The following is a 12398-nucleotide window of genomic DNA, read 5'->3' as shown; positions in this document are numbered from 1 at the left end:
CCAACCCGGTCATCGGTTTGGTTTCGCGATCGGTTTTTTCTTTAACTTCCAGTCAATCGGTTTCAAAACATGCAAACTGTAACGAACGGTTTGGTTTATGTTCTATACCGAAACTAACCATATAAAACTGGACCAGAGGTAGGATTTAATAAAATATTTTAGTCTTTTTATATATTTTATATGTCACGTATTTAAATATCTATATTTTAAATTAGGTTTAATTAAAATAAAACTATGTTTAATTCATACTTATAAGTCACACACTTACATGTCTATATTTATATATAACTGTGAGTTTGTAGGTTATTCAAATTTCATTCCACACCCAATAAACCATATAAAGTAAATGCTTTTAAAGAATTAAAATTAAGATCCTCTTAAAAACCTATCACTTTTTGTTCCCAAATATTATATCATTTGTAAACTAATTAGTTCAAAATGTTGTTATATTATATGTCTTTTCTTTATGTAGCTGGATAAGCCCAAACCATGAAATCAAATCGAAACCAAACCGTTAGAAAACGGTTTGTTTGGTTCGGTTTTCATTTTCAACGGTTCGGTTTTGGTTTTCGATAACCAAAAATTGTTACTAACCATTTGACCTAAAAACCATCCAAACCAGACCATAAACACCCCTAATCTATGCTAGTGACATCCTGCCCTTGCTATAGTCTTAAAACCCAAAGTTTTGATCCAGCATGTGTCGACTACACGTCGTCACTACAACACTATCCATGCCAAAGACATCGTGTCATCACCATAGGGTTCGTCGCAATAGGCTTCAATTCTTGGAGTATTCGATCACGTTTATAGTCGCATCCTATGCCACCGGGTTACGACTACTTGGTTGGCAAACGAATCTTTGAACCACATACCCATATTTGTCTTTGAATCCCTACGTTTGACCATGATCTATCACTATTGACCATTCTTTGACCAATATTATTTATGCTTGTCTGTGATCATTATGTTTAGCCTAGTGTGATCTACATTACAAGCAGATATAAATTTAAAGGATTAGGATATAATAGGAAGTTTTATTTTTTGTAGGAAGCCTATGAAGTCATCCTAGCCACTAGATTGGAAAAGGGATGGTTAAGATTAAAGAGGTGGAATTCAGCAAATGTAAAAGAGGCGCCTGAATTTTTAAGGGGTATTATGGTCCATTTAAGATAATCTTTTGTCCTTCTTCCACAATTTTTTAAAATGTTAATAACTCCTTTATATGATTTTTTTTAAATGCACCAACAAAACGAGTGTTTTTTTATATCTAGAATGAGTATATATATATATATATATATATATATATATATATATATATATATATAGGGAGCGGTTAACGTACATTACGAGTAATCGTACTTAACGTACGGCACAATCCTGACCGTCAGATCAACTTATCACGCATGGATAATTAATCACGCATGTATCAACTTATCACGCATGGGCACTTATCACGCATTGATAATTAATCACGCACGTTATAATCTCGAAAAACCAACATGCGTGACTTTTCCTTATACCATGCGTGATTACCATCATCATTATCATCTTCAAAACTCCAACCTGGTTTCAGCAATGGACATGAACGTCGAACTATCCGCATTCGATTTCATCAGGCAACCCCTATTCGATGAAATCGAAACCACGTCTCCTCCACCTCTATTTCCAAATTCGACTTTCGAACAGAGTATGCAGAAACATCGTTATATTTTGATCATCGTTCCGTAGAACAGAGTACGGTTATATATAACAGAGTAAAAAAATTCAAAATTCATCGTTGATTTTGATCATATTTGAGTTTATAAACGTGCGTAATTTTCAAATGAACGTGCGTAATTTGGTCGCGTACGTGATGTACGTTAAGGCGTAGTGTACATTACACTTTCTCTATATATATATATATATATATATATATATATATATATATATATATATATATATATATATATATATATATATATATATATAAACACAATGAAGTGGGCATGCCCGATTCATTGTGTTCCAAAATGAAAGCTTGATTATATAGTAATTTCATTATGTTTTGTACAACTGGAGATTCACATATTTGTGTGTTTTATCTTTGTGTTTTTTTAAACAAAGGTTTACAAAGATTTATTTTATTGCGTTTAACAAAAAAACACAATTGTGGTTTTGTACTTCATTGTTTTTTTTAAACACAATTCATCATTGTTTTAACAAAAAACACATAAGGTGAGATACAATTGCGTTTTTTCATTGTGTTTTTTTTTTAACAAAGGCTTGCACAATTGCGTTTTTTCATTGTGTTTTAACAAAAACACAATAAGGTGAAAAACATAATTGACACACACACACATCTACATCAAGCATATACATACACATATACCGAAAAACACACACACAAGTTTCACTCTAGTAAACATCACACAAATAACCTTTCTGCTTCCAGAAAGGTTCTAGAGAGAGAGAGAGAGAGAGAGGGGGGGTGAGAGAGAACAGTGGTGACTGAGGTGCCAACGATGTTCCCCGGATGGCCACCTCATTTTACATTGTTGAAAACTATACAGTGAGTATCACACTGACGATGGTGGTGCCGATTATGGTGAGCAGTGATGATGACGGTGGTATTAACGACGACCTGAATAGAAGATGATGGTGAACGGTGGCGAGGGATACATAGGACACGATGGTGTTTTCATGAAAGGTTGTGGAGTGGCTAACTAGTGCTGGGTTTTTGTAGATATAGACTAAAATGCCTCTTCCTATGTATTTCTTCTTTGTCGCATGTCACTCTATTATTGCTTATTAGCCTTCTCCCAAAAATCGTACTTCTTATTTGATTCCACACCTAAATTTAAATTCTTGTTTTATCATTTCTCAAAAATTAATGACATGTTTGTGACCAATATTTAACTTTTAGTTATCATTATTTTTATTTTTTATTTCGTATTTTGTTACATGTTTTATCCCAAAACCATTTATGAAAGTTTTGCTGGTTGTATATTTTACAATTGACATTTAAATATAAATTTTAACACCAATGATCTATTGGCCCTAGTGGTCAAGGGGAAAGTGAGAAGTTTTGCTTCTCTTTGAGGCTGTGAGTTTAAATTCATGCAAATGAAGATTTTAATACTAACTTGGTGATACTAACTACTAACCTGGTTAGCGACATTCTAACCATACGCCGTTAAAAAACAATATAAGTTTTAACTGTTCTTGATTTTATATGTTTTTTTTTGCAATCATTTTGTGACCGTATTAAAACTGACATGAATTTTATGACCAAAATTGGAAAGTCCACGAAACGTCCACAAAATCTGCGACAAATTTGTGATTGAATTTAAGTTTAAATTTAAAAATATTTAAACAGTTCCCAGTGTTGCAAGTTGTCACACCCCAAAATACGTTGCAGCGGAATATAAAACGTAGTGGTGACGGAAGCTGGTGCCCATTTATATCTTGATGATCGATGCATTAAATTGTTGGACATATCATCTTATTTAAAACCTAAGTTTTAAACATTTCGTTTTTAAACATGACACAACCACGACATAGTTAAGTTTTTTTGATCCTCACGGATCTTATTACATTCGTCCCAGAAAGTTTTTAAAAATCAGTCCAACATTTTAAGTAACAAAACATGCATCAACAACCACAAGATAAGCCATGATTGCCGAAGTCGAACCCAAGTACCTGTAGAACACGTTAAAAATCAAGTGTCAACACAAAGGAAGGTGAGTTCACATATTCACATAAAAACAATATTATTCTATAGGAGAACTTTCTGATTCGGTGTTTATTTGAAAACATCCATATAATTTTAGAAAGTCCATTTTACTTCCTTAATAAAATCCATGGGCCTTCCGTCGGTTCATTGATCCGACAACAACATTTTTGCCCAGGTTTTGTATATTAAATTATTGCTTCAATTTTCAGACTCGTATGTTAGCTAGACAATACGAACTATATATTAACCATGTGGGGATAATCAAAGCTAGACAATAAACAGAATGTCAATTCGTCGTTTGACTTGACACGGGGTGACCGGTCACGACGGGGGTGTCAACCCGATAGATCTACTAACAATTCATCGCGTGCAATACTTAAATGATTAAACGACATCAAGGGCGCAGGGTCCTCTTTGAGAACAATATGATGTCTGCCTCACGTACAATATATATATCCTACTAATATGACAATTTAATACACGTAATTGTACGAATCCCCTGAAATCCCCACCGAAATGTAAGCCTATGCTGATACTACTCTCTTGAGACCAAGCAACATTCGTACCAGCTATACAGTTGTTTGCCCCCAAACATATTCATCAAAAACATTTTATCTCGAAATGTATAATTTATCAACTCCATATATTTTCAACGAAAATATATAATTTATATTAAAAGGTACATTTTAATACAAAAACATTATTAAACCTTTTATTGGCGAGTTCTACCCCCAAAACATATACAAAGCAGTAAAAAGAGGGGTTTAGTGACACTCACCTTTGGGTGCGTATTTTAAATAGCGCAATCCCAGAGATTGATTTCTACGCGTCCTATTATATAGATAGGAACTATTTATAAATCAATATATCACAAAAATCCTAAGTTTCTCTGTTCCTTAGAATTTTCACATAACTTTGGGATTTTCTCAAAAAGTTATTATTTTTGATTATGTTGGCACGTTAATATATATATATATATATATATATATATATATATATATATATGAGTCCATATATATATTTTTTTAATATTTTGCGATTTGAACTATTTTATTGATGACCATTATTGTGTAAATCCATTAACTCTTCCGTTTATACGCAATATATCTACGATTTGCGCGTCGTAATATATATACATAAACGTTCACATAATTTAACACCGAAACATGCGAAATCTTGTTAACTTATGTATTTTGTCATTTTAAAGCAAATATATATATATATATATAATATCTTATATGTATCAAATTTCAGGCTTGACAAACAAGTTTCACGTTTAACGAAATTTTTACCGTTCCTACCACACAAAACGTACAAGCATACATGCGTAAGCTAGATTTCTAATATCATGTTAAAAACTTATCATATCTTCACATTCTCATGTTTAGATCACATAACACATTTGAACACATAAGGTTCACCCAAAATTTTACCTATATTAGTGTACATTGAAAAATGCGTATTTTAGCGATTTGGTAACGTTTTTGGGCGTAGGAAGCCACGTATGACTAACCAAATACCAAGTAAACTTAATATAAATTAAAATACTTATTTTTATAGCAAATATATCAGTTTGGTTACTGATATAAAACAGTTTTTTATAAAAATCTTCCGAAAAGCCGATTTTTAACCGTTTTACCGCATAGTTTTGCATCAAACGTTACCATAACCATCCCAAATCGTAACGACTTGATATTTTAACATAACCCATGTTATTTACTGAATAAAATAGTGGTTATACTCATGATAGTGCAGGTCTCATATAAACCACATAAATCATGCAAATTTCACATATTTTACCACTTTCTAAGCTATATGTACAACATGCAAAGCTACCAAGTTATGTCATAATTTTTGTAACTTCAAAACATATCATATAACTTTATTTTTCATGTTTACTTACTGATTTGAATGAACATTCATCATATCACGCACAAACCATCAAACATTTGCATTTTAACTATCATTCAAGAACATGCAATAACTTAAAAATTCTCAAACATGTCTAATAAATTTTCGGCCATTTACATGTCAAAATACTAACATTATTTCAAATTATAACTCATGATTAAATCATTCCTTTATATCTCTAACATATTGGCTCATAATCTTGTTCATGCAAGCAAACATCCTAAACAAGTATTTATCAAAAATCAAACTAAATCTCAAATACCTACACATATACATACATACGGTTATATATACACACACATATACTTCCCTTTTTATTTTGTATAAAAACCCTTTTCATTTTAGTTTCAAGTTTGTGAAAAATCCAAGAACCTTGAGAAACGTCTATCATCATCACCAACACCAAAAATCAAGAACAAGGATTTAAACATAAATTTTATACCTTCACGATTTTTGATGGATTTTTGATGGGTTTTTGACAAAATATGAGGATATGGAGCTTGGTTCTTGCTTGAAACACCTCCAAATCACCTTTGGATCTTCAAAAGTGCTTGAAACAAGCTTGGAATGAACTTGAATCTTGAAGAAATGCTTGTAAATTTCGAAAATTGGAAGGAAAGAAAGAGGGTGTTGGCCGTGAGCTTCAAGAGAGAGAGAGTGGAGTGATTTGAATTCTTGGTTTGTGAGGATTGTGTTGGAATTTGAAAGATATGGAGATTTTGGAAGATTGCATGCATATCTTACAATTTGACAAGTGGCAAGAGGGTGTGAGTGGTGGCATCTTCCTCTCATATACACACGACAACACATACACATAATATGGTGGAGTTTGGAAGAACATTGTACAGCTAAGAAAGGGTTCGAGTCTCAAATTGTCTGATGTAGAAAAAAGGCTTGAGGTACAAGTGGGATGCGGGAATAAAACATTTTTCTGGTTAGATAAATGGGCAGGACGATCTTCACTAAAGGAGCAATTTCCAAGTCTCTTTGAGTTGCAAGAAGACAAACGTTGCCTGGTGCAGCAGTGTTACGACTCAACGGGGGGGCCTATAAGTTGGACGTGGGGTGGGGAATCGCAGATTTCTCAAACGGAAATAAGTAACCTGTGGAATGACTGTGTAAAGCGGCTGGAACACATTCAATTAAACAAGAAATCGGATAGGTGGCTTTGGAAAAAGGAAGATGATCGAGAAGAGTTCACGGTTGGCAATCTACGTTCTGAATTGGATGGAATAACTACGATCCCAGAAACACAAGTTCTTAGATGGCTTAATTGGATTCCAAAGAAAATTAACTGCTTTCTTTGGAGAGTAGTCCTGGATCGGATTCCTACTAGAGATGCCTTGGCATTAAGGAATATACACATTCCCTCGGCTGTATGTGTTTTATGCCACTTACGAAACAAAACTGTAGATCATCTGCTGATTTCATGTCAATACGCTCAGTTGGTTTGGTCTGCAATTTCGTTGTGGGTTAAAATACCACTTTCGAGGTACCTATTAAGTGTGGTGGGATTGTTGGAACATATTGAAGCTCATATTTCATCACAAGAGAAGAAGAAGGTGGCTTACCTTATAATGGCAGCAACATGTTGGACGTTATGGCGGATCAGAAACGATATGATTTTCAGAAGCAAAACAACAGACGTTTCAAGGGCTGTAGGCGACATTAAGGCACTCACGTTTTTATGGGTGAAGGAAAAAGCTGGAAAGAAGAATTTGGATTGGAATGATTGAGGCAAGTCCAGTTGTTTCAAATAATATTTGTGAACATCTTTGTTGTTTTTTCTTTCTGCTATTGTACTTGTATTATGCCTTAGCATCTTGCTAAGGTGTGTTTATTTTCTTTATAAAATCGTCTACTTTTCAAAAAAAAAAAAAAACACATAATATGTATACCATACACATATGTGATATATAATAGATAAAAACATGTATTTAACTGGATACCGGGTATTTTATCTAGCATTTAATCCCGGTTTATGGCGTTTTAAATTATTTTTGACACTCTATAAAAATAAACTCACCAAAATATTATTGAACAATATTTTGTTTGCCTGGACTGGCTACGTTGCTGGTATTTGGCAGTATATGCGCGCTGTGCTACGCGGTACGCGCTTAAAATCGCAAAAATAGGGATTTAAGCGTTTTTATTTATTTTTTCTCACGAATGTGATTAAAATTATTATTCTAATCATGATAGACTATTTTTAGAATTTTAACACTGATCGGGTGGTCACCGACGTTCGTTTCGCATTTTAACCGTTACGTGAAAAACGTTTATCTTATCGTTGTCATCATAATTTTTACCAAGGTTAAAAAATTTACCAACTCATTAAATTTCACATATAAACATCATAATCAGTCAAATACAACCTTTTATCTATTCACAACACGTGCTACAATTGTACGGTACGGCGTGAAAAGCTGGATGTCACACGAGTGATTGTATTTATTTTTCAAAATAAACTTGTAATTGTATTTGAAGTGTATTTTTTCTAATTCAATGGTAGAAGACCGAGTACGTGCGACTGCATTATTAATCCTATATTTGTCGCAAGAGGTTATCCTATTTTGCAATCACTTATATGATGGTTACTTTGTGACCAAATTTAGCAATTCTTGTGACGGGTTTGTGACGGTTAGTTTTTACTACAGGTTTGCGATCTACCCATTTTCGGATCAATTTCCAAGCATATTTTTGTAACCACTTTTCGATTGCTTTTTTTTTTTTTTCAAATGTTTTTGGATATAAATCAAACCAAATGGTCCCAAATAATCATTCATATATATACATATCCAAACATAAATAACCAAAAAATTATACAAATTCATGAATTTCTACAAGCATAAATCAATCTAAAAGTTCCCTTTCAAATTCTTGACGGCCGAGAAGGTCCATGGATATCAATACGATATGTGAACGTCACATTCATGAACTTAAACTAAAAAAAGATGCATAAATGTGTTCTCTACAAAATAAATGTCAAAATATTTGAGTCAATCATGATGTGCAATATATTCCTTCCTCTTGTTAAAAGCTTTTATGACGAAATATCAACATTAATAATGCCATTGTTTTTTATCCATTAACAATAATGGGAATGTATGATCACTTGAAGTTCTTTCCATATTCAATCTTTTCATCATGAGATGTCACACCCCGAAAAATCAAAGCTGGCGTGACTGGACCGGTATCTTCATTGCACAGCGGAAGCAAATAAGCTAAGACTTCTAGAAAAAGAACGCCGCTAAGTACTCGAATTCCCATGGGTTCTCCTATTCCAACCGTTCCATAGTTTTGAAAATGCAACCTGAGAAAGAACATGCGAAAAAGTCAACATAAAGTTGAGCGAGTTCATAGTTTGTTTTGAAAAGATTTAAAATAAATCTTTTTGATAACCGGTTTTAAAGTTGTTGAGAAAACATAGTAAAATCATTTTCTCGGCATGATATATGAAAGTTGTGAGTTTAGCCCACGAGAGTCTTTGTAAGCAGGACCAACTCGTCCTCTTACTTGTACATAAGTTGAAAACATTATCAAAGTTTGTAAATACATGTATTATGAGTTTGTGTCAAATGAATATAAAAAAAACATTTGAAGGTTATAGTGTTGTAAGTTGGTATGAAAAGCGTCTATGAACATGTTGATCATTAATGTTTCGCGAGGACATTAATATATGCGACGACATAGGAGGTACTCAACCCGCGTAGGCAATTTTTAGTGTCGAATCACCTCGACTGGGACACAACAGCACTCTAAGTGGTCACCCATGGACCGTGAGTGGGGCTCGCCCGTACCCATTAGATCTAACCTTTGTTCCTTGGTCCTCAAAAGGATTAATGGTACCTCAGTTACAGCCTATGCTCACATGATCTAAGAGTTCATTCCATAACTTAATCATACCCTAGTTTGACATGTATTTCCCCCCGAAAGTTGTAAACCGAAACGTTGAAAGAAAAGGGGGATATGATCTCACTGAGTTGTCTCGTTTTACGTATGCAGGCCAACCCAGTTCCGTTGTAGTAACTAGGACATTCCCGTCACTAGTCATGAAAATCATGCACGTTTTGTAAAACCGGTATGTTTAGTATAAATCGTTCGTAAACCATTCAAGTTCGTTGAAAATCATTTGCAACATGGTTTATAAATATGTGTTTTCGTTCATCGAAATAGTGTTTTCTTTTGCAAAAACTTGCATGTCTTCCCACCCCCGAAAACATTTTATAAAAAAAAAATGTAAAACAGTGAAAAGTGGGGGTTATGAACTCACCTGGACTTCCAAGTGCAATGCTAGCCTAGCGTGATTCCGAAGTGTCGTTCCAAGAACGTGCATTTAGCTAGCGTGCAACTATATTGTTCCTAATCAAGGAATACCTCATCAGTTTCTAATAAAACAACGTAGTTAAACTACGTGTCCGAGCTCTACCGCATCGTTAATAAAACGACCCTACGAAGGCGTTCTTATTATTGTTTGAAACAATCAACTATGGTTATTTGATCCCGTTTATATTCGGGATAAAACTAAGTTTCGAGATCGACTTATTTTTCGAGTGATTTAGAATATATATTTTATATGAAATGTATATATATTCAAATATACTTACGAAATCGTGTTAGTCGTCGCGAATAAAAAGTGTAGATAATTATATATATAGTTCGTTGTTATCGAATCGAGTCGGTTAATGATATCGTTTGTTATGAATCTTACGGCAAGGTGTCATACTTCGATTAAAGACGTTTAAAATAAATATAAATAATTATATTTATTTAATAAAAGTATACGAATTTCGTAAACTAATAGCTCGCGTTTTGTCGAGACGTTATAACCCTTTTTTTGTAATTCATAAAACGTCGCCAAAAGTATAGATATACTTTATATTTATTTAGCTAAAATACTTCGAAAGGCGTCATTTAAACAATATAGATGTGTTTGGTATTTCGGATTTTTAACGAAATTCGGGCAGAGTTTCCTAAGTTTTTAGGATGCCCCGACAACTCAAATTGTTGTTATTTTGTCAAAATTCAACAATTGTCAACTAACAATATATAGGTAATTTTCGTCAAGCGCTAAAACGTATATATTAACTAATGTATAAACGTTATTTAATCGGATCGAGCTCGGTCGCGTAACAATATAAGATCTATAACTATATAATTTGAGATTTCGTGTCGTTTAAACTTTACCGCGCTTGGGTTGACCGAGTTTTGACCCAGTGTTGACTGTGGTTGACCCGAAACTTCTCGTTGATTCAGTTTGACCGTACTTTGACTGAGGTTGACCGATACGAACCGTGTGAACCGAAACTGGACCGAAATGTGTCAAACTGAACCCAATATGTCCCGAAACAAATCTGAACCAAGTCGTTGACTCGTATTGACCAAAAACCGAACTGAGTTGACTCACTTAGTTGACCGGGTCTGACCCGGGTTGACCGAACCGAGACTGAGTCGACCCGTGTTAAACCGTGTTGCACCAAAGTTGACTCGAACTCGAACCCGTGACCAAATCTGCACCGGAGATTACATCTTGAGCTAACTAAGAACTGAGCATGAATCTGACCCATCTGAACAAATCTGAAGCACCACCGTCACTATCACCGCCGTGGCTCCGCCACCGTCGGCGAAGCTTCATCGGCTCGTCACCACCACCATCATCCTCAACATCACACCAACATAAACAACCACAACAATTCGTCATCATGAGTAAAAAAAATGAAGAGAAAAGGCGAGTGAGGTGAAGGTTTACCATAAAAGTTGTCGAAAACAATGTCGCCGCCGTCATCTAGCCTCCACTGCCGCTGCCGCCGCCGCCGACCGGCGACGGCTCTGGTTCCGTCGCTCACCACCTCCTTGGTTCCTCTCTCTCGCTCAGCCGACCTCCGATTTCAAGTGGGTGTGAAGAGACGCAGGTGAGTTGAATGGGGTGTGGCCGGTCAGTCGCTCACCACCTCCTTGGTTCCTCTCTCTCGCTCAGCCGACCTCCGATTTCAAGTGGGTGTGAAGAGACGCAGGTGAGTTGAATGGGGTGTGGCCGGTCAGTCGCTCACCACCTCCTTTTGACTTTCAAAGCCTTGATATCTTTTCTTTTGTTTCTTTTTCTTATATTAATTTATTTACTTTATATAATTTTTTTTTCTTTTTAACTCCAACGACACATGTTGAAGGAGTTGTTTGTTTTTCTTTGTTTCATATTTTCTTTATTACTTATTATATTTAGTAATTTTTAATATATAATCCATGTATACATATAAATACATACTCCCAAAACCATATTTGAATGCATATAATTATATATATATTATGCATACAAATATTTTGTTAAGCGCTTCCTAGTATTTTGTTAAATATCACTAACGTTTATGTTTGTTCGGTTTCATTTCGTTGTCGTTTTACGTTTAACATGTTTCTCCGTAAACCACCGTTCGCGCACTGTAAGGTCGGATAGACGTTTCTAGGCACTCCAAAGGCCTAATTAAGTTAATCCATGTCTTAAACACTATTTATTATCGCGTTAATCACCTGTTAATCACGTAATTAAGAGCCGTAAATCACCGGTTGTCACATGAGATAACCCCTTAAATCTTTTTTTCAAATAACACGTTCGTCATGCCTTTGTCCCCCTGGCGTTTGACACGTTCGGCTCTTTGGCGCCGAAGGCGGTTCGGTTCTTGGCTAGAGTTCAGCGTGTGGTCCACAACAACTTTTCCACCCCTCAGGGGCGAGGCTTTGTTTTTAATAGATTAATGTTTTCTATTCAGAAGGGGATGAC

The 12398-nt window shown here is 34.8% G+C and overlaps 1 long non-coding RNA gene across 1 annotated transcript; it reads right to left on the bottom strand.

Annotated features, from left to right (window-relative positions):
- Positions 1-8881: 8881 nt before the first annotated feature.
- Positions 8882-11704, bottom strand: LOC110871476. The gene is made up of 4 exons (XR_002553770.2): positions 11376-11704; positions 10814-11285; positions 9900-9988; positions 8882-8939 (listed from the first exon to the last, which is right to left on the bottom strand). It is a non-coding gene; the product is annotated as an uncharacterized LOC110871476 (long non-coding RNA).
- Between the last annotated feature and the right edge of the window lie 694 nt (positions 11705-12398).

This window comes from Helianthus annuus, chromosome 8, assembly GCF_002127325.2.
Source record: "Helianthus annuus cultivar XRQ/B chromosome 8, HanXRQr2.0-SUNRISE, whole genome shotgun sequence".
NCBI lineage: Eukaryota > Viridiplantae > Streptophyta > Magnoliopsida > Asterales > Asteraceae > Helianthus > Helianthus annuus.
The sequence above is the reverse complement of the archived record's forward strand: the minus strand, read 5'-3'. Positions and strand labels throughout refer to the sequence as shown.